Source organism: Larimichthys crocea, chromosome XX (genome assembly GCF_000972845.2).
Source record: "Larimichthys crocea isolate SSNF chromosome XX, L_crocea_2.0, whole genome shotgun sequence".
Lineage (NCBI taxonomy): Eukaryota > Metazoa > Chordata > Actinopteri > Sciaenidae > Larimichthys > Larimichthys crocea.
In genome coordinates this window covers 2,915,099-2,939,166 of record NC_040030.1, presented here as the reverse complement: position 1 = coordinate 2,939,166, position 24,068 = coordinate 2,915,099, and the positions used below count along the sequence as shown (strand labels likewise).

The window sequence follows — 24,068 nt, the reverse complement described above, 5'->3', positions numbered from 1 at the left end:
CATGCGTTTTGAACAGAAGATGATCTAGCGCCATCACCACGCCGCTCCCACAAGACTGGCTGCACAGACGGCAGACAGAGTTATCATCCAGCCCTCTTTCTCTCCTCCTTCCTCTCTCCTCCACACCAAGCTCCGCCTCCCACTTTCCCTCCCTCTTTCTCTCTCTCTCTCTCTTTCTCTCCCATCCTTACACACACACACACACATGAATACACACTCTCTCTTTCTCTCTCTCCGAGACTCCCTTCTCCTACTCCAGAAGAGCGTGCCTCCTTGTCAGAGTGAGCAGATTCGGAGCTGAAGGTGTGCTTCTGTTGCCAGGTAAGAGTGCACGTTTCCTCTTAGGGCTGTCCCAGAAGTTACCCAAAAAAAAAATCTCTTGTCGGTTTGTGTGTGTTCTTTGTGCATCGCGGATGTGTGTTGTGATGTATCGGTGTCTAGGTGACATAATCAGATAAAGGGTGGGAAGTAACACTTTCCTCCAACTCCCGATGCCTCTCCGTGACACCGATTTTGGCGCCCCCCCTTTTCGACACGCCTTTCATCGCCATGTGCACCGAAAGGCTTTTTTGTGTTGGCTTTGCTCGCCGGGAAGAGAAAAAAAAACAAAAACTGCTGTAGGTACAGGGTGGAGCGCAGCTGGCGACAGCACATCGGCTCCTCCAACATATAGAGCATGTCTCTGGTTGCGAGGGGAGACCACGGTGTGTGGATGTGTGGGCGGATGGAGAGAGGAGAGAGGAGGGGAGGGGGATGGAGATGGAAGACAAGCAGCTGCTTTCATCTCATGGAAGCTAATCCCTCCGTTTGTTCACCTCTCCATCAGATAAAACGGGCCGGCTGTTGCTCTGTTTTTTTTTTTTCCTCCACTCTCCTCCATCCTTCAGTCGTGATGGGTTTATCTCGGGCAGGGAGGAAAGAGGCGAGCTATTGATTCGGAAATGAGCTGTAATAACATTTGAAAAGGGAACAAGACATCCCCTCTCTCTGCCTGTGACTTTTTCTCCCGCACGCTTTTTGTTCCTGCGCTGAAAAATCTATTATTCAAACTCGGCAGCGACCGCGAATTCCCGCGCATACTCGCAATCTTTAAAGCTCAGGAGTCTGTACAGCGAGTGAGCGGGTACGATTGGGGGAAAAGCCACTTGACTTCCATATGTTACCCAATATCTCCCCCCCCTCCTCGCTCTAAAAGGAGGCTTATCACTCCCCACTGGTTAAATGGCTCCTGCGCATGGATTGGACGGCTCCTGGCTCTCTGCAAACATGTCAACCATGTCTGCGGCGACTGTAGCGCGCCTTCGCCGACAAATAAGGCATCGTTAAGCGACGAGGCGGCCTATCGCCTCTCGCCCGCTCCCGGATTACCTAATATCTCAGGAGGCAGGATCAGCCAATGCAACAGGAGGGAGGGAGGGGAGATAGAGAGAGGGGGAGTCAGGGTTGCTCAGGTGTTGCTGTTTAGCCGGGCGCTCGGCATACATTATCCAGGAAGCTCCCGTGTGTCAAACTGTTACCAGGTGACGGAGAGGGAGCAGCGCTCCATGCTCCCCCCCCCTCCACCCGCCCGCCTCACCCAAATCTAAATGACCCCTCAGCTCATTTCCCAAGGCAGAGCTTATGTTTACATACTCTCTGGGAGCTTCTGCAGATGCTCCATTTCATAAGCACTAACTGAATCAGACAGGCGGAGGCTGCGCCTGCACTGATGGATGCACCGTGGACCGTTGGCTGGCAATGGCTTTTTGAAACACACATGAGCGTTATTTTTCTTGTTCATAGGAAACCCTGACAGAGTAATCATCACCTGGGACTTTTCTCTGGAACTCTTCGGGTCACGATGAAGCTCCATTCATATTATAAAGTGTTCCTGTCGGCTGTAAAATCTCCACATCATCATCTTTATTTTATTTACTCCAAACTTAAGAGGGCGGGGGCAGGCGTCAAACAGCCACTCAGCTGTGTGTTGTTGATGCTTCATCAGGCCCGTTAAAGAGCTTTAAATGAGAAGTTCAGACCCGATGTCCCGAGCCTGATGTCAGAGCAGCGCTAACCTTTTGTCTGGGCCGAGATATCTCGAGTGAACTTTTCAAAAAAAGCCAAACGCCGTCAGGAGGCAAAAGGGCATCTGCCAGGATTACTTCACATTTGGCTGAAGCCTCTCACTTATGATCAGTTCATTAGGTGACGGAGGGAAAGGGAGTGGAGAGGGGGAAGTGTAACGAGAAGCAGTGGGACAGTAAGGAGAAGGAGGCCGGTGTTTGTTACAAAATGGAGGAAATAAATAGCATCTGTCTTATGATTCGACCTTGTGTGGACATTTGGTAGTGGGCGACTGTGAGGAGGGACGTGCATAGATCAGTGACACTGTCACCACAGAGGGCGACTGGTGGAGACGGATGCCTCAGGACTAGTTTTCCTGCTCCCTAGATTAGGACCTCCCCATAATCTTCATCATATCATTAGTACTATAGATAAATGTGATTATCAGCTGTGTGGTGTATTAAATAATGAAGTCATTGGGAGTTAATTATCGATTGACTTAAACACAACGATCTATCATGGATCGATGTCATCCAGGTTCAAACTACACGTGTTACGCAAGAAGAGAGAAGCAGCTTTGAAACAAACCAAATAATCCATCATGTGTGAAATCTAGTCAAACAAACTCGCACAGTTCTCGCGGTCATGTTTACTTGGTGGGATCGAAACCCAGTTTTCTATTAACCGTGTTTGTTTTCTTCGTGCTAATGAAATATTGAACATCGGCAGTAAGCGAGGCCGGCGAGGCGTCACTGAAAGAGATCGCTCACCATGACTTATTTTTTCACATCACTCCTCAAGCCTGTATGCAAATCTGTTAATGTTTTGTTTCCATTGGAGGATGACTGTTTGACTATTTCACACTTCAGTTTAGTTCAGTTAAATAAACTCATTTCTAACTGAAAATCAAAGCGTTAGTTTCATCCTGAAGCCAAACATTTCAATCGCACTGATTGTCACTGAAGCCACTTCAGCCCTTTGTCCAGCTCTCCAACACACTTCGATTGATTTCATTTAGTTTTATTTTTTTGGTCCCACGCTGGAAACTTTCAAACCCAAACAGGCGAGAATGAAATCACTATGGTAAAGTAGCATTTTTGTCAGAATCTACCAAATGGAAATGGACGAGATTGAATCTAAAACGGCGACGAGTTAACCAGAAGGATTTGGTTTGATTGACATTAACATCATCACCCCGAATTCACCATGTGTACAGCATTGAGGCACTAATCTGAGAGGGTCAGAGCTGCGACTATTTTTTGATAAGCAGTTCGTTGTTAAAGTCATTTTTCAAGTTGTTTTCAAATTTCCTGTTTTAGTTTTTGGACTGACAAAACAAGACGTTTAAAGACTGAGATGGACTGTCACTGTCACATATCATAGACCAAACCACTAATCGATTTAATCTAGAAAATCATCTGCAGATTAATCGATAACGACAGCATTAGTCGTTAGTCGCAGCCCTCACTGCTCGGGCTAACTGGTATCAGTTGTTGCTTTAAAGGCCTGACACCGATAGGCTAATGAGCTCGGTCTAAGTCCTGATTCGAAGCTCGTGTTTGACAAGGTGTGTAGGACTCAGGACGCCTTGATCTCCGTCGACCCGCCGAGATAAGACTCAGATTACATGATCAATCCGCACACGGGCTTTCACAAATACACACATACACATTCTGCTGACTGGAGTGAGGAAGAGGAACATAAATATTCTTTAAAAAAACACCTGTGTGCTGTGAGCATGCGTTTCCTCATAGTAAAAGCACTGACAGCAACCATGGTACAAATTTCAGGAAAAATATTCATTGTTTGATCATTGGGCTGTGTAATAAAAGTTCTCTCAGCCTACTCCACCATGCAGCTTATTGACAGTAACCTCACACGGTGTAAAGCAGCTGTGTTTAACACAAGCATGGCGTGTAAGCAGAAGAACCAAAGCATTGTTTGGGACGGCAACAAAAGCTTATTCTTCCAGCTGTGTTCATATTTATCAGCCGCGGCGTGGTCGAAACTATCGCCGTTAAGTCGCAGCGAGTCGGAGCGGATCAGCGCCACAGCCTGAACAATGTCTAATGAGGACAGTTGTGTTGGATATGCCTGCCTCGGTTTGCACGTTCAACAACAGTCTGCTTAATTAAATACAGTAAGTGAACGGCGTCTGAGCTGTCAGAGTGAATTCATGTCACAAATATTTACAAAGGATAACATTACAGGATGTTTTGTGCATGCAGTCCTTTATCTACAGCCACAACTGGCTGCTGTACAATAGCCTGTGCGTAATGTATTTAAGGAGGCTTTATTACATGGTTTCTGTCAGAGAGAGTTTCAGTAATTTTCGGCGTACACGTATAGCAACGGTGGCAGGGGGGAGGTGTTTCATTGTGATGGGTAAAGATGAGAAAATGATTTTATGGCAAAACTTCCAGTGTGAGAGCTGTAATTTTGAAATCCCCTTCAGGGGGAAATTGCTTTTGCCCTCCTACAATTTTTTAATATCCTGATTCATACTTAGCGCCGGTAAAGCGCAAGCATCATCTACCCGCCGCTGCCCGAAGGCGCTTTGTGGGGAAGTTATTAGAGATTAATACCATCTGGGTGGTGTGGGAACTTGCCCCACATGTGTCTGTACATAGTGGGTGAAACACCCCTTTTGCCTAATGAAAGATGAGATTAATTAATATTGAAGGGCACGCAACATAAAGGATATTTTCAATGTTTGATGAATGTATTAAGGCGTCGCTCTCTTCCATCTCTACCTGAAACACCCAGCCTTCAAGACACATGGGGGATCCCATGAGGAGGAAGTGCCGCCTTAACTCTGGGGTAATGTCAGTAATAACCAAACCAACTGCTGCTCTTTGTGTAACTGTCTTGTTGACTTTTTTTGTTGTCTGAAATGAGATTAGAGGTGCTGCTGACAGTCTGAGTGTCATCATTGGAGAGGAGCCTAGAATCCAAATTGCTAGTGTCCGTTCTTCATTTCCCATTCATGAGTTTGTAAGAGTCAAACGGCTGCAATGTGAAGTATCTGGACCTAGTGTCACAAAGGCAGATGCGTCAATTTGTGCGAAATGACACATTTGCAACTCGAGCATCACGCCGAGTCTTTATCACAAGGCGGAAAAAAGGCTGTTTTTACAGAGCCTCTGTCGGCGGCGTCCCCCCCCAGAAATATGTCAGCAGAACAGTGGGGTAAACTATGTCCAAGTAAGTTGCCTCTTGGCTCTGCCACAGCTCACTCGCTGCTTCCTGGGCGCCCTTGGAGGACGCATGAGTCATAAAGCAACATGACGCGAAGATGCAGTGGCACGATGGGATAAAAAAAAAAAAAAAAGCAATTAAAATCAGTGTCGCCCTGCTCGTGACACAAATGACCTTGACGGATTTTAAAATGCATCACAGTAATTTCAACATAGTAGTTGTCACAGCTATACAACTTATCGGCTCTTTGATTTCGCCTGTCAGCCGGGTGCACGTTGTCACATTTTGTGCTGTATTATTTCACTACCAATCAAGGTCACTGCACGCTCATTATATTCACTGTGGACGGATTAAACAGAATGAATGCACAGGCACATAATCAGCGTCACAGCCTTAATATTTTCAAGTGACCCTACTGTGACGATGATTTAATTCTTATCTCTAATACAGCGAGGCAAGAAGTGTCATTTAGCTGTTGAACCAGTGAGTCCTTGTTTCCCTGTTAGACAGGAGCTCCCCTCCTGCAGCGTGGCTCAGCCCTGCTGTGGGAAAGAGATTGCAGGCATTCCTCCTCCTCTCTCTCCTCCTCAATCGCCGGGCCCAGACGATTCTCCATTACTGTTAGTCGAGCGGCATGTGTGCCCTCCGCCGCCGACCGCTGAGATTCGCCTCTGATGCAAACATCCTTGTTTGTCGCCATGGCAACCAAGTCTCCCCTGCCTGCTGTAGGTTGTCATGCCAGCCGCCTCCCCCATGCTGTTCCTCACCCATTAGCGCCGTACTGTAGATGACACGTGCGAGCGCTGTACTGTCGGGTCTGAGCGATCCGTCTAGTTATCTTCATAAGCGCTGCTGTCGCTGCTCCTTTTCTTTTCTATTTTTTAGCAGCTGCTTAAAAAAAAAACCCCAACAACGTTGCATAGTATTACACCCTCAACTACTGGAATGTGTTGAGAGAACTGCCAAACCCGCACAGTCAGAGTCAATTGCTGGAATAATAGCGCAACCAAACGAAAGCCCACAGCTCAAAAGAAGCGGCGACGGCACAGCGAGCGGCCTCGATTTCCACTCCCTTTATTTACTCTGCCATCCACCAACCCCCCCTTGATCCTTGAAAAAAAACGGAGCAGTTTGACGTGCGAGGCTCCCGTGAAGGATGATGCAAATGTCGGAGGCACACAGGTCCGTGCTGTGCAGAGTTCATTCTGCGAGCCAAGCTTCTTGGGGGGAGACAGAGGCCTTTCTTCCAAAACATGTCCACCCAGTGAGACGAAAAAACACTCATTACCACAGCACCGCGGGGCCAACCCGGCCCACTTGGGGATAATAACTAGGCATCTGCTTAAATTTGATATAATTCTGGCGTACTGGGTAGTCTGGGGTCTGCACCATTGACAGAAATTATTGTGCTCTCTCAAGCTGTTTGACTCCTGCACTTAAGCGCTTAAGCTGCAGCATTTGAAACCAACCGGCTATTCACACCAGGATTTTTACAATGAGGCCTCGGGGTAAACTTTACCATGTTTTGAGAGGATGATTACCTTTATTTACTGCTCTGTGGAGAGCCGAAAGCTCAGACTATCATGATAATGAGTGCCCCCCCCCGTTTGATCGAGGATTGAGGAGCCATTTTGCTGCTGGTGAAATTTCAGAGATTACATTTGCTGTTCCTTATCTCCTAAATTAACTCATTACCTTGACATCCTGCTATCCCTCCCTGAATTCATAATGAAACACGGCCGTCCCCTCACGTCCAATATGCAAGGCGAGAGATCCAACGCAAGCCTTTAACTCCCCGCCCTTTAGTTGCCATTGATTTTGACTCCTCATCCAGATGAATAACCTTGAGGAGAGGAGAGGGCGATGGAAAAAAATGAGAAAGAAAGAAAGAAAGAAAGAAAGACAGGAGCCAGAGTGAAAATAGGACACCTCCAGTGTTTGTCTGTGCCTCCTCTGAAATGAAATTCTGTCAAACTGGCAGCGTGATTTTTGTCTCTTCAAAGCCATTCCCATACAACTGAAGATTTTTTTTTTTTGCTGCATGCACCAGAAAAGTGGAAGTGTCAAGGTAACACCAGAGCTGTTAGCCAAACAGTTGGTGAGAAGAATCTGCAGCAGGAGCCTTGAGGTCATTTCTGTCCTGCTGTAGTTTCTCAAAATGTCTTGAGAGACACAAAGTACACGGTTCCTCTTTAAATCGGGTTCAATCAGACCCAACTAGGCAAAACATTTCGGTCCTGTCAGTCACATCCTTCCCTTGAAGCTTACACTAATTGCAAATGCAAATTGCCTAAGATTAAGAGTTTGCACCCGACGTAGGGTTTGGTGATTGCGAGTTTCAATAATGACGGATTTCCTCACGTTCATTTTCTTTTAACATTGTTAATGAAGAGGCAGCCACTTTCAAATCTGGATTATGCATGCATTGTGCATCGCAAAACAAACTCTGAGGGGCTGCGCCATCGATGCCAAGTACTCCAGTTAGTCGTGGCCAGTACCCGGACTGAATTTTAGTCAACTTTAATGCTGCCAGATATCCCAGAAAAACATGTTGATACATTTGGTTCCATCAATCTGCATTCGATTAGGTTAGAGACAGAACTCAATACCCCCAGAGGTAAGTGAGAAAATATCATTTTGGTTTGTGGTTTTGGTCAACAGACCCTTTAACGTCTTCCACACTACCTAAAATAAATAGAAAGTATCGGGATGTTTGCATCAACAGTACATGCCACATAAAAATGCTATACATCCTCTTAAAGCTGGAAACCTGAAGATTAATTTGGAGATGCAGCTCAGTCAAGTTTAGATTGTATCAGGGGCTTAAAACATTTTAGGATGGCCATCATGTAAGTGCATGATCCCCATGTTCAATCACGCCTCATAAATAGTTACAGCAGTTTTTGTTACACATATTTGGGGGGAAATTTACCCTCTGACCACAAAATGATCAATGTCAAAAATCCATTCGATTAAGACCGACTCAACATTTTGTGGATATTTCCTCAGGAACTCTGGAAGGCCGTTTCTCACTCTCTAGCTTGTGGAACTTTCACAAGGCTGTGACTTTTTTATGAGGTCACAGAAGATCATTTTATACAACGAGGTCAAGTTTCAACAAATACTCGCACTACAGTGAAATGGCTACTTTGGGGGAAGTCTCAGCTTTCTGGTCAAACCCATTTTACACCAATCCAATACTGTTTAGGAACCACAGTGTGCAGAAATAATCAAATGCACAAATTATAAATAGAAATATATGTATATTGTATGAAGTAGCAGTTTCTTGTGGGTACCCGTAGATCCCATGTTCATGCAGAAATGTTGAGATAAATGGTCCGTGGACTGTGGATATCAGATCTGCATGGAGTGGAAGAGGTTAAAGTCCTTATGGATTTATGGCTCCTGCCATGCTTTTGTATTATTTCACATCAGTGTCCAGCGTTTTCCCAGGGGGCAAAAAGTGACAGTGACCACGGACGCTGGTGAAAACCTTTCAGTTATTTATACTCCATGCCAGCGGGGGTGTGAGAAGATTAAAGAGGCAACCATAACCCGGGGAAACCAAAACCAGGGTGACGACAACAACAACAACAGCAGAGGTTGCAGGGCAGTGGTGACAAAGGCAGCTGATGAGGGTTTAGAAGCTACGTGATCGGCCGTGAAGGTTCAGAGATCCTCTAACGAGCTCAGCGAGCCACCTAACAACATGTTAACACCGCTGCACCCGAGTGCAAAATGAAAGAAGCACCTTGTTTTTATGAATCATTTCACATTCACGGAACAGAATTATTTTCCAAACCTTAAAATCAAATCCTTTTTTATAAATAAAACTTATTCAGTGGCAGCAGGAAAGGCAACCTCCATGTCGGCACACACAAATATGTTTGCCTCGCTCAGCCCTGCAGCACCTCTGGACCTGCTCACAGATTATGAGAAGCTTCAATCAATAACTCCGGATCCCATCCTCCCACTCTGGCTGGCCAACCCCGCTAAAAGCCCCCGTGGGTGCGTGAGCACCAGACAAGCACAGACAGATCCCCGTGCTTGGCTGTGGACCTGTTACGTCCACGTGTCGCCGCTTGGAATCGATAGAAAACTTACGAAACCATGAGCATGGTCTGCCGTGGTGCAGACTGGAGCTGCTGTTGTCATCACGATCAGCCAGGGGAACTACGCAAATTTGGGACGCGAGGGTGCAATGGGGCATCGCAGCCGCTAGATACTGCTGCAACCTGAAATCTGGCCGCCCCTCCCGAGAATCAGACATGACGTTTGGTGGCCGCCGAGAGCCAAGGCAGCGTTGCGTAACAAGAGTCCCAGAACAACACCTTCATCTGTTCATCTGTAAATACCCGAGAATCAGACAAACAAGGAGAGCTCAGCACAGATGAATGAATGAATCAGCCCCAACCTGCTTCTTTCTCATTTTGTTTAGAGGCTGATTAATTAAAACACGTCACAATCAAATCTCTGAATAACTCGTAGACAAGCAGAGCGTCAAAAAAAAAAAAAAAAAAAACGCTAACGACCCTTAATTGCCCTCAGTTCCACGTCGGTGCACACAGATTTCAATTTTTGCCGTCGCATATTGAGTTTTAATTTGAAAAGGCAAAATCGAAATGCTGTACTCTTCATCAGCAATTCACTCCTGACCAGTCAAGCAGCGAAAAAATTAATTAAGACATGGCAGGACTCTTATTTGGAGAGGCTTCAAAACACATCCTGTCAGGCTGTTAAGATATTAGATTGTGTGGACCGCTGTTGATATTTGCACCTCATGTGACTGTGAGAAGCTGTTTGCTCTCCTCACAGGAGGATATATCCTCTCCGGACAGAAAACGCCCACTTTTCTTGGACCCCTTACAGCAAATCACCGGTTGCTGATTGACCCCGTATCTCCGAGGTGTGCCAGTGAATGATGTCGTCCCTCCGTGTCGTCTGGCTGTGTCTCTCTGTGTACAGTAAACACAGCCAGTGACTCATGACTCCATCTCAAGCCTTGGGGGTCACCACATACTAACTGGCTCTCTGTTTACCTCCTATCTCCTGCAGTCCTCCCTGTTATCTCTTCCCCACTCACTCACACACACTGTCCACCAGTCTCTCTTTCTCTCTCTGGATGCGTACATAAAGAGATTTGGTGGAAAACACACGGCCACGGGGCCGATGTCTGGTTCGCTAAATTTGCAGGATGCACATGAAATGAATATATTTTGAGCAGGAAAGGAAAGAAGCACACGATCTTTCCCTGGAATATAATATCATTCATGTATTGTCACTTCAAATTGTCCCACGGAGGCTGAACTCTTGTTTTCAGCACTGACCTGCTTCATCAACCCTCCTTTAATGCTCATTTGTCACCATGTGTGAGCTTCATGCTGTGCCCCGGAGGCATCGTCACACACTCCTTCTTTGAATGACTGGAACACGGGCCGGTCCTGTGTTAACATAACATAATATTTACTGAATGTGACCCAGATTCTTTAACAGAATTTGGATCATCAGGGGCTCTGAATCATGCTTTCCTCATTCCTTCACGTTAACTAAACATTTAAGTGTTTGTTTGAATGTGATTTCAAACAGGATTTCGTGTTGTTCAGAGGCTTTGAAGGTCTGGCTTCTGTAATCTGATACAGGCAGCGTACTAGTCTTTTAAATGTTGAATCGATACCTAGTTAAACACGCCGGGTCTCGGGTCTTGGTGGTGTGCCAGCATGTGGATCAAAATCTTGCCTGTTGATAAAAATAACTCGACGCTCAGTTTGTCTGTGTGTTTCGTCCTATTTCAACCTTGTAGCTACTGTACTACTTTCTCACTTCCTATGAGGCTGACCTGCACGGGCCCGGAGACGCCTTCTGTCACATTCAGAAGTGTGTTGTTTGTCCGTGACACGGTGGGGAGATGTCACACGGCCTTGCTTTAATGACGTGCATGTAGTCAGTGACCGAATGTTCTAGTCAGAGTGGTTAATGATACAGTGCTTTCATATCATGTAATATATGCATACAGATGAGTCACAAATTAAGTAAAGACCTGAATAAATGGGGGGGAGAAACATAATGAATGCAGATGCTTCTATACGGGGCACGAGGGGTCACTCAATGGTTTGATGAATATGAAATTGATGTGATTACATCCCAGTTGAATAGCTATGATTTTGTCTTTTCAGGCCATTAAAAGATTAAAACTGGGTATTTATACTATCGACTAAAATAACCCGGTGCTAAATTGTCTCGAAACCTCTTCAGTCAAACGATACCCAATCCTGGAACCCATCAGCGACGATCTCTGTGGGGAACAGCTGATTTTGTGGGGCTTCCCTTGTAGCCAGCAGATATCCAGATAATGAATGTACTTACCAAGACATCCTCTGCAGTCCGAGTAGAAGAATTCAGAAGAAGACACATTTCTGCTAATCTCTATAAACAGATGTTATGGAAAAGTTTTGCAACCAAAGCCTGGCTGATCAATCCTAGTCAGGCTACCAATGGAACCCACAACATCCAGTGGAAAAATCTCGGTCCTTTACCGACAGATTCTGAGTTCATCTGCAGATATTTGGTAATGGAGATTAAACAATATGTGCATTCAATCCTTTCTCTAACTATATCTATAAAAAAATAGTTTGGTTTTGCTTGCAGGCAATCACTGCAAGAGTTCTTCAATTCAATTCAACGTGTCTGATTGGCTCAAAGCAGCAGCAGTGGTGCATTAAGTCTGGTGTATTTAACAAAAGTATGGCTAAAACTATATGTCTGTTACTTCTGATAGAAATAAATGCAGATGGATGATGATTACAGGAACAACTGGGACTGAAAGTACGATGCAGAGAACTTCATGAGCACTTGGGTATCAAATGAAGAACTTCGTTGGTATCAGTATTACTGTAAGCGTACTGGTATTGTGAGTTTTTTTCTATTTCTGTAATACTGCGAGGTTGCCTGAGCTCTGCTTGTCACAGAGGAGTTTGCTTACTTCAAGGCACAGTCATAATAACACATAAAAAAACTCTTACAGACATAAAATCTACGTGGAAATCAGTTTAAATGTGCTGTAATATGGATAGATTCCATTAAAAGTAGGTAAACAAACTCTGAGCCTTAACACACTATGTCCAAATGCTTCCAGCAGCGAGCGGTATCGCGTGTCCGTGCCCTTAAGCAAACAAGACACTTCCCTGCTGAGGCCGTGCAGCTGGAGCAGAGCGGAGGCTGAACGCCTGAATAACCACAGAGGGTGAGGGCAGAGTCCGATTCAGCACCACAGCCTGCAGGACAGCTCCTCCTCCCTCACCCGGGCCGGACCCGGTCGCAGCAGCCGGCGTCACACAAACTTTCTCATTAACTTGTCTAATGACTTGAGTGTATAGATGCTGCTGAGTCCCAGACCTCCCGTCCGTCCCCGGGGTCAGCTCCTTCTGTCCCACCATCAGTCAGGGAGTCAGTGTGTCAGATGTTTTATTCAACACAGCTGTGTGTGTGTGTGTATTTTTGGCACCTGGCTGCTTCATCAGAAAGAAAGAAAGCGAGTGTGTGTGTGTGTGTGTGTGTGTTTTGTGGGTCACGATTGCTTCATGTTACCGAAACCTGCCAGATCACCGCCGGCTAACATCAAACAAGCAGAACACCTGTTTCCAAGACAGCGTTCCTCGTTCAACCTCAGCTCAGATGAAAGGACCAGAAAGTTTTTGACTGGGATTGCACCGAGATCAAAGACGCGACGTTGTTTAAATGGCTGAACAGAATGGTTTTCAATTGATTAATGTTTTGGGGTCTGTGTGTGTGTGATGCAAAGTCTATTCCAACGTAACACAGCTTGGGCTGTTACATTATATAAGACATCAAAAACACGTTTAAAGCACATTTTTACATGTTCCCTTTGTATTATCGAAGAGAAAAGCAAAGACTGGTGACAGCATTGACTGACTTTAATGTTTTTATGCTCGTCCGATGAGGCAAAGTCTCACAATTTATTAGTCTTCTATTAAACAAATGAATTGCAATCAGCTCTGATCCGTCTGCGTTGCTTTTCCCAATGTTGGCACCGTTTCACGCCGACAGAACTAGTTGAAATAAATCCAGAGACACATCAATAACTCTCTGTTATATTATAAACAGTTATTGGCAGACAATAACCCGCAGTCTGAGTCGGGTAGGTGGACACACACACACTATTATACAATACCCAGATTATGCTTGGTAATTTTCCTCATCATTGAAAGGCTAATAATGCCAGAAAATCAAATGGCTCTTGTATAAAAAAAAAGCTGGCATCGCGGCCTTCTTTCTTTCTTTTTTTTTATGCTTTGCATCTGTTTGATCTTGTAGCTTTTAGCATTTCAATATTAATAAGAGTCAAGTAATGTCATTAAAAAAACCCAAAGTGCTCTCTCATGAATGTACGGTGATCCTTCAGTGAACACGGTCTCTCTGTGTTTTAGCTGAAGGAGAACTTGAAACGTCAGGTAGCCGTCGCCTCGTTTTGTTCTCATCAATTAACGCCACAGTTGTAGTCAAGGTGACGGTCGTTGATCCTGGAGGTCGCTGTGATAAAACCGCTGTGTCTATCTTCTCAACTGACACTTCATCACAAGTTAACACACGGCAAGACGGAGAAAAGTGTGTGTGTGTGTGTGTTTTCCACCCGGGCTTTGTTTTTCTTAAACTTCACGACATCCACGTGGGGATGTGATTCTCAAACAGCTTCCACAGTGTGCACCTCGATTATAAAATCATATTAATATAGCAGTTGTGATATTTTTAGATTACACTTTATATGTTCAAAATATTTTCCACAGACATCCGGCGTCAAAGCCCCCGTCGTCCAGTGCTGAATTCTAAAGAAACAGAAATGTCAAAATTTCCATGTTGTCACAGAGAGAGAGAGAGACGGACACTGGCTGGATATCAGGGGCCACGAGTTTGAAGCGTATCCCCCCGGAGGAGGACGGCTCTTACGCTATCTTTCATTTCCTTTTTCACTTTGAGGAGATATCACTCGACTGATGAGAAGCCAGTGAACCAAGAACAATATACATATTGGATTACCACCCCACAGGTGGATATCTCAAACCTGCATTCACGACCGAAAGATCTGCATTGTGCTGTGTCCTCTCAAGTGAAACGTGGAAGGAAAAACAAATAATAGAGCGTGCGTACTTGTTGCATATGAACACTATCAGCAGCATCCATGCGCCTCCCCATGCTAAGCCATAAATAAAACGGTTGCTAAGGGTTCGCTCTGGCTGTGCGTGCGGATGAATGTGACTTGCTCAAGACACAAAGGATGAATTACACCTTTCAATAAAACGACTGGAAATTAATTACCTTTCCAAAACAGAATGCAACAAAAGAGACCTTTGTTCCCTCAGATTAATAGTGGTGTAATATTTCCATAACAGACAGATTAAAGTCAGAAAATCCAGGGGATGGTCCCTAAAAATCACAAAAGATCAAGAGCTTCCGCTGCGTCGATGATGAGTTCTTTGGAGAGTCTTTGAAAATTGAGCAAAGACAACACACCGTGAAATGCCATCGCATCGGGCAAGCACTCTGCAATGGCCGAAACACTAAATGTCCCGTCTTCCTTTAATTCACCATAAAATGATTTTCCTCCCCCCTTCATAGAGTCTCCACCGAGGTTAGCAGCCGTGGTTCCGCAAATATTCATTAGGCATAAATACAAAATCAGAGCGATTTAATGGCATCGGCCACCTTTTGCCCCTATCAATTTGAATGCATGGCATATCCGTAATTCATTCACTTGCAGTAATGGGATTGCACCACTGTTGTAGTGGCAACCTTCAATAACAGCAACTTCAATAATGGACTGGGCCCTCCCCTCCTTTTTATCCTGCACCTACATCAATGGTAATGATTTCTCCCTCGTCAAAGTGTGGAAATACTGTATGTAGACAGCGAGGTGAGGAAGTCTGCTTTTACCCATCCGAAGATCTTCTTTGTATTGATGCTTCACATATTTCTGAATATGAGAAAGCATGTGCTGCGTGAGATGCATCCAAACAGAGCCGAGTTTGTTAAATTTAAATCGGGCTTCTGTTGCACAATAATAAAAAAAAAGTTTTAGTAAAGTTTAACCTGTGTTGGGGGGCAGAGAGAGGGGAAGTGACACACAGTAAATGGCCGTCCGATGCGGGATTCAAACCAGGGCCAGCTGCAGCGAGGACTATAGCCTCCACACACGGGGCGGCCGCTTAACCCACGACGCTACCGACCGCCCCATGTGTTGGAACTTTTGAGCGTGACACTGATTTGACCCAATTCCAAAAAAGTTTGGATGCTGTAAAATATAAAAAAAAAGCAAAATGCATAAAAAAACAATACAGTTTATGATTACAGTTACAGTTTAAACATTAAATACCTTGTCTTTGTACTGTATTCAGTTCAACGTAGCCCAAAAAGGATTTGCAAGTTGCATTATGTTTTAATTCATGTTTTATGCTGCGTCCAAGCAGCAACCTCGGTGGTTGTTCCTGCCAAAAACTGCAGCTCCTGGGGCGGTCGGTAGCGTAGTGGGTTAAGTGGCCGCCCCGTGTGTGGAGGCTATAGTCCTCGCTGCAGCTGGCCCCGGTTTGAATCCCGCATCGGACGGCGTGTCACTCCCCCTCTCTCTATCTTCAGCTGTACTATCATTAAAGGCATAAAGGGCCAAAAAATAAAAAATAAAAATAAATAAAAACTGCAGCTCCTCTAACAAACAAAGCACCAGGCTTCATTCAGCTTCAGGTCCACTGACGATCCACGTCTGTGGCCAGAGAGCTTCAAAGCAGCTCTTCAGAAACCTGTGGGTGACGGCACCGATATGACGTCCATACTTATGGCTGCGTCCCAACATTTTTGAAATCGGGTTGTACATAAATACATATTATAAACAAATATTTTTCATAATCATCCCTTAAATGTGTTTAATAACTTACAATAATCTACTAAGAAGAAGGACCGACGTCTCTTTTCATCTGTCATACCAGATGTCGTGTCTATACTGATGATTAGCATCTTTTTTCTAAATCTGAAAATGAGTTCTTCGCTGCTGGCTGTTGCATCATTTCATCAGTTACTACAGCCACGTTTAAACTTGCATGAAGTCATTACAGGCACCGCTGCTTTTGTAAATCTTCTGGGATTCTCCAGAAAAGTTGGTCAGGATGTCCAGCAGGTATCCGAAAATTTGCCAGGTTGTTGACAGACTCACTGAAGTGGGACGCCGGCTCACGAGGGAGTCGTGTCTCTGTGGTTCCTGTTTTACTGACTGGAGGAGAGACCATATGTATGTGTGTGTGTGAATTTGGGCCTAAAGACGGCGCTCAGAACAAAACCAGAACTCTGCAAAGTGTTTCTATGTAAAAGTAACAATGAAAGAGGCAGAGAGGACTTTAAAATCACAAACAAATGCAGCCAAACACTCAATAAATGTCTAATAAACATCGATATCTTAATGGGGCCAATAATGACTCCGTAGAGATAAATGTGATTTGTTGGCTTGTCAGCACCGGTACGCCTAAGATGTCAGGGAAATGGAGGTGCTGCCAAAAGTGGCAAAGGGAAGGAGCGGAAGACGGAGTGTTCATGAGCAGTCGGTGATGAATTACATGGCGGAGGGTTTGATTAGCTTTTTATCTGCTCACGGGACTCTTGGGGATGAGCTGAGATTGATGGGCTGCAGAGAGCTGACACGGTGGTGTTTATTTGAACGGTGCATACTTGGCCGGAGTGCAGCGTGCCGCAGGAAAGAAGAGGAGCAAAGGCCTCTCTACACGAATGTAGCGTCCCTCGCCCTCTCTGCTGGACTCACTCGGATTCATTATTTTACAGGAAGCTAAGCAGGCACTTTTAAATGAAAGCCAAATGTTTTCCGAGCTAACTCCAGACCTGGAGGGGGCACTCGATGTACATTTGTGATGTAATAATCCTCAAAATCAATGCACGAGAACACTATTGATCCTGTGCATTTACTCCCACCTGGTACAAGTGTTATCTTTGCTGCCATGAAGGGAAGCACTCAAGACTATGCCATAGATTTTCTTTAAGGTTCAAGGTCACCTTGAGGAATCCTGGAAAAATAATCCAGCCGATGTGTAATAAGATGACGGAGAAAGCAGGTTAGAGTATACATGTGTGACACGTGGATATACGTAATACTGCAGGGAGAGCACGTACAGCTTATTTACAGTGAGCCAGAAATAACTGGAAGATAATCACACATGAATAACAAGCTTAGAACGAGAATCCTGGCTAAGGAGTCCCTTTGGAACTGGAAACCCAGTGTTGATTAATAATGAATAAATCTCATATTATTCTGATAGAAGTCCTTAAAGTGCGTAAGACTTACAGGAACCTGTAGGATGCAGACGGAACATAATATGCATCACTATGTTTTCATTAGTGTAGAATGAGAATCATGTTTTTATTACCTTAGGGTGAGTCTTTCATATCTGCAGAGTCCTCAGACAAACCAAACACCGGCTCTACATGGGGCCTTACTGCTGGACCTTTAACTCTCCAGAACCTTAGACACACAGCCAGCTAAAATGACTTACTAGTCCAACAGCAAGAAGCCCAACTGGGTCGCCAACGACTAAAAAGCCAGCTTACTCTGTCAACATCTTCTTGGGTCTCTTAGCTGGGCCCGGTTACATTGCACCGGCTCATTCTCCACAAGCCACAAACCTCCTCCTACTTTAGCAACAGGTCAAGCTTTCACAGTAAATCGCAGAGAGCAGGTGGTAACACTAGAGAACATTTTCTCCATAAAATACGATCGAGTTTTACTAAAATCAGTGGAATAGTTGAGCGTGAAGCGTTTCTTCTCCCAACAGAAGGTACACGCTGAATGTTAAAGGCACCATTCGCCAGAAAAGTTACATAATGGGGCTGTAATACCAATGTTCGAGTGCTTCACCACCTCTTTGAAAAGCCTTTCTGTTCACTCCAAGATTTGTCTTTGAAGGAGCGCGTCCAAAAAACCTGTCATTATTGTCGGGCAGACTGTAATCGTGTTCACTTAGAGAGAAAAATCCTCGGAGACGACGGCGGTTTTCAAAAGATTTATTACACATCTCGCACGCATAAATCACCAAACACATGTTTGTATGTCGTCTATAAGAGCGAGCTGCAGTAAACTACGTGCTAAGTGTGAGGCTGAAGCTGGGTGGGAAGGCGTGGCGTTCCGCTGTAGGTGACGAGTAAATATTTATTATGTTTTTGTTGTGGAACTGAATTCACTAAAGAGAGCCGAACAACACTCCACCCTGTGTGTGTGTGTGTGCAGCCTGTCAACATCCATTTCCTTCACTTTGAGCTAATACCCTGTATTGAGCAACAAGCAGGCGTGCTCCAAACAGAAGCCAGAGCTAAATAGCCATGTCTAATAAAGGCCCGGTATTTCCAGGATGGGAATCGGGGGTATCTGAAACAGTTAATGAGGCTTGATCACAATCAATGTGCAGACCTCATCTCTCCTCATAGATTTATGGGAAACTAAAGGGATCATATGCCGGTGAAGTGGGTTTGGATTGATACTGTTTTACAAAGCCTAATGCACAGACACACATGAGGAAGGACTTTTTTAAACTCAGGGTGCATCTCACCGAACAATCTGTCGGCATCCATCCTGTTCTGCTCTCTGTTTCTAAAAACAACATCATTTCAAGCACACCAAAAAAAAAAATGACATTTGAGATGATTGCAGAGAGGCATTCGAACGAGTGTTTACTCCAGCTGAGTTGGCTGCAACATCAGTATCCTCCCCCGGAGTTTGTGGCCTATGGGTGTGATTAAGCCGAAGCTCTGCACTGGCTTTTATTGAAGCAGTCAATTTGGACACCCTCGACGCCGTCGGTTCATCGTCAAACCAGTCGTGTTTAGAGTGCCGCTTATTTTGGGTTTCACTGTAGCTTCACAATAGACGAGTTTCAGCCCTGTTGGAGTCGTGTGCCCGCCTGCTCGCCCGATAGATGGTCAAACTTTGGAATTTGATAAAAGATTGGATTTCTGGGCTTTATTCGCCGTGTTCAAAATCACCACCGAGCTCACGACGGGCTCTCCACCTGGAGCCTGTATGTTCTTCTGGACGGCCAGTCAAGACTGGAATACAAGTTCAGATTTCAGGCATATATATCTAATAGATATTAGATAACTTCTTTTTCAAAGGGCTCCTGGTCTGTTACACTTGAACAATATCCAGCTTGTTGGAAATGGCATCTATGGTGTATTTGCAATAATGTAGTCTAGACGGCAGCTGTGTATCTAAGCTGATGGATTTACTGTACATGAACCAGTCCATCAACAACTCAGCAAAAGTCTGAAACTCTCCTTGCATAGCATCGCTCAGTACAGCTTTGTGTCTGTATGCAAATGCAGTTTTAGTGAAGTCTTAAATTAGTCATAAGTAATCCTGCACTTTTTCATCTCCCCTTCACCACGTCTGGAACAGTTGGCTTCCATCCTCTACATGTTAAAGATGCCTCAGTTGGTCTTAATCAAGAGCAGATGAAGAAAAATCTGCAGCTTTTTTACTTTTAAAGCTCCCTTTTAATATTTTTATCAGATAGATCTGAAACGCGGCGGCTAAATCTCCACTAACCAAGCTCATTTGTCGAAATGTGTCTCTTAAATCTTATCTTTGATAAGGAACGCATGCGGTCTCTTAACTCGGAGTCTGTTTGATGAGTGTTCTGCCGACCTTAATGAGCACCAAAGAGAGCTGTGTTTTCCTCTTTGTAACCCACTTTCAATTTCCCGAGGTCTTATCCACGACAGAATACCAGGAAAAAAAGGAAAAAAAACAGGTTGGCGTGGAACATGAGCCCACCCTCAAAGTCCTAAGTGGTGCGATCTGATGTTGAACACAACCCATTTTCAAATCTAATCAGCAAAAGCTGCTTTTTTGCGGTTTGTTTATTGTGCCATAAGCAGACCCCTTGACATATGATATAATATTCATCAGACCGCACGCTGTTGACAAACTCTTGGATAACCACACTGTTAATAATTGAAAAGGGCGCTGGCTTCAATGCAAACATAAGGGCAGGGGAAGATGCATCATGCAGTAATGGGTCAGATTACGGTGGTTTATATTGTTCATATGTTCATGCTTTTCTTGGCTGTATTAAAATGATTTTTTATCAGATGAGAGGATGAAGGAATTGTATCGAAAGACTAAATTAATCTGTCTAATCTGTCTAAAAACCCTTCCTCCGTGACGTCCATTCGACTCCTGGGACAAGAAGGTGGAGGTTTGGCAAAGGGTGCGGAGATGCCAGAGATCTGAGGTGCTTCCAGTTCGCCACAGGCAAGAGCTTTCCTCCACCCAGCCCCCTGCCATTTTTTTGGCTCCAAAACCAGCAGTTAAAGGTCAAAGCACCCTCTGCTGCATGCCGCGTTATTTGCCCTTTCTGCTCGCCAAGATCCCCCATTGACCTCCAGCCGAATTCCCTCTCCCTCCGCTGAACCCTGTCGCACTCCTGCAAATGAGATTTAAACTGTTTCTATGCGTTGTCCACTATTTTTTTAAACAGCTGTGGAACACGGCAGCTTCTTTTTTCCATTTCAAACATCCACTGAGTCCCTCTCTACTACTATCGAGATAATATTCTCTATTACAGCATCACGGAAAGTAGATGAATTACCTCTGATGTAGTCCTCTTATTGTGTCCTGCTTTCATTAGCCATGTCACCCTGCTCTCTTTATCCTCTTTATCTCCATTCCATGCTCTTATGTAATGTATTTTCCAGGCTCTGATATTTATACAGGGGCCTTAATGAATGTATGAAAGGGTTGCTGTCCAGTGAAAAGCACATATCTCCAATGAGCTCAGAACTAGAGCTGCCATGTTTAGTTGATTCATTGCGATTATTATATAATATCTTCTGGTTGCTTTAGTCTGTGACAGTAAACTGTTGGCTGGTGGACGTAACAAGACAATCGAAGACGTCACCTTGGGCTTCGGGAAACAGAGGTTTAACATTTTCTGACTTTTTAGAGACCAAACAACTAATCGATTATTTGAAATTGAATTAATTGTTAATGATAATTATTGCAATTTGAAGCCCCACGTTGCGACAACGTGTTTTTCAGCCAATTCAGTATTTAGTTTTAATGTTTTATTTAGTTTTTGGAAGTAGGAGAGTCTTCTCTTTCAGCACTTAGAGTGTATTTTAAAAATTAACCAAATTTAGAGAGATGCGTTCAGGATCATTAATCTAGGTAAACAAAACTGTTTATTTCCCTTTTATTCTGCGTATATGTGAGGAATATAAATGGAAGCAGATGAGTTAGAAAAAAGACAAGTAAACAATAGAAGTAGATCTCTATTTTTGCCTCAGTCGGTCTACATACTGTGCTGATGCATTCCCAGCAAAGCTATTTCCCAAAGTCTGTGATAAGGTTACAGCCTCTAAATAAGATAGCCGTGAGTGATGATGCACTGTGGGTTGTTTTCCCTCTGTCCACAGTAATATTGGAAATTTTCAATTTGGATTCTGGTATCAACATTTTGACTAAACCAGAGAGATATCATCGAGCACACACCAGATACTCAGTCTACCAGCATTCATAGCACAATATGCATCGAGTGATGACCGAGATACTGTAGCCCCACCTGCTGTACAGGAGCTCACAATGTCCAGGCCGTGTTTAAGACACATAGCCAGCAGAGAGAGAGAGAGAGGGAACACATCATTATTTTTTAGGTTGCATGCTTTTGCTTCTCTGCTTCTCTGTAATTATGCATGCAACTGGCACACAGCAAGTTATTTATACTGTGGAGCGTGTTGCCCAACTGCCACAAATCTTCTGATTGGTGCAACTGCTTTTCTAGGTCAGACAGTGGATCACACAAACACACACACACACACACATGTACACACAGACAAATATTCTCTTTCTCTCTCACACGCAGCCAAACGCTTCCTCCGGGGAAGGTGATGTGCATTATTCGCCTGGTTGCTCCTCTTCCTCCCCAATCTAAATATAAACAGAGCTCTCAGGAAGCGTTGGCACTTGCACTGACTCAAGATGGCGGCATACCTTCAGTGGTGCTTTAGTGAGTCTGACAGGTTCTCCTTCCTCCCTCCCGTCGGCAGGATAGTTTTCTGCTTCCCTTCTTTTCCTTGTCATTTATTTATGTCTCACAGCAGTAAGATACACCCCAAGCTTTACAGTACATTCCTCCCTATCCATAAAAGACCAATAATCGCTGATGCTTTGGAATAATCTATAGGTAATAAAGGTGGCACTGCCAGCTGTTGTGTGCTGCTCAGTGGTGGTAATCAGGTGGGTGCTCATCTGGCGACTGCAGAGGCAGGATGAGACTCGGCTCTGCCCCATCGCCCCTCTGTCTCTCTCGCTGTCCCCTGGGTGTCTGCCCCCTCGGACAGCAGTCGGTGTAAAGGAAGCAGAGCATTTTGTTACAGTATTTTTTTGCTGTAACGGAGAATGAACAAAATGGATATCGGAGGCTGTTAGGATGCACTGCGGGGAAGAATCATGCACAGATAAATAAACAGATGTGTGAGTAGTATAGTGTGAAACTATGAGATGTATCAATGAAAGCATGGCCGGAAGATTTGAGGATATACTTGTATTATGTATAACCGGTTGATTATGAGCTGATTTTGATGTCCAGTCTTGTATTTGTGGTTGTGTACGTTGGATTAAAGAGGTTACAGACTCATCTCTACATGTAAAATATGATTTAGATTGATGCAATTGCCTAAAATGAATATATTCACATATAGGGAGATTGCATCTGCTATTACTCGACATTATTAATACTGCAGCAGCTGCGTACTTGTAGTTGCACTGTCCCCCTTTGGTAACAAAGTCATAATGAAGTCACCTCTGACAACTTTATGATATGTGTTGGCAGCCTTTCACTTTCAGGTGGGGACACACATTTCAACTGTTGAGCCGATTATAGTCAAGGTGATCGGAGTGGACGGTGATTCAGACCTGTTGCAGTCTGAGTCAGTTGGTGCTGTGTTGGCAGATAAGTTAATACAGTGTGTAATAAGGGAATATTCTAATCTTCAGTCTTCAAACTCTCTCAAAGATTCTTTAAAACTCGTTTGACATTTGCAGTGTGCAGTCGAGTTCTTCTGTCTCCGATCCCGATCCGACCGCTTTAATATCGCGCACAGCTAGAGAGAAGATACAGAAACACATGTGGGTGAACATCAGTGCTTCCTTTACATCATGAACTTCTTTGGCAGGCGTACAAACCCCCAACAGCAAAGTTTTATTTGGCCTAGCATCAAGTTACCCACAGAATTAACATTAATTAGAGACGGCTGATATGATCTGCTGCCGCCGCTTGTCAGTTCAACCGGCGCAATCGGTGGTAAGCTGGCTAAAGATGAGAGGCTGCTAGCTGACTGCTTACACTCTCTTTGCTAATAAGGCAGCATGAATAACAGATTTGTTATCGTCGTAGTTTTGCAAACCTGCCTGTCTGAACAAAATCAAGCACCGGTGTAATTTTGCAGATCCACATCCACCCTTGAATTTACGCTCTCATTAACTAGCATTGGACAAAACACAGTAGAGTAAAACATCTGTACAAGTTCAGGAAACATTATTTATTTGTTCCAGGCTTAAACTGATTTAGCTTTTTGTTCACTAATGATCGCTTCCTTGACGTCCAGGATGAAGTCAAAGATTTAAACTACCGTTTTCTGTCTGCCATTGTGCAACAATGACTCCCTGAACATCACATGACATGAGAAGGACTCGCCTCTCTGCAAAAAGAAACATCCACTTTCTTTCTTTTTTTTTCCAAATATCAAAATGATACAAAGTGAAAGAA

The 24,068-nt window shown here is 44.4% G+C and overlaps 1 protein-coding gene across 5 annotated transcripts in view; it reads left to right on the top strand.

Annotated features, from left to right (window-relative positions):
- The first annotated feature begins 206 nt into the window (after positions 1-206).
- syt1a (synaptotagmin Ia) overlaps positions 207-24,068 on the top strand; it is a 172,373-nt gene continuing 148,511 nt past the window's right edge. For 3 of the 5 annotated variants that reach the window (XM_019276907.2, XM_010737257.3, XM_019276906.2), the window contains exon 1: positions 207-321. The gene's annotated coding sequence lies outside the window, so the exon portion shown is untranslated. The remainder of the gene's footprint in view (positions 322-24,068) is intronic. The other 2 variants (XM_010737256.3, XM_019276904.2) reach the window with 1 other exon arrangement.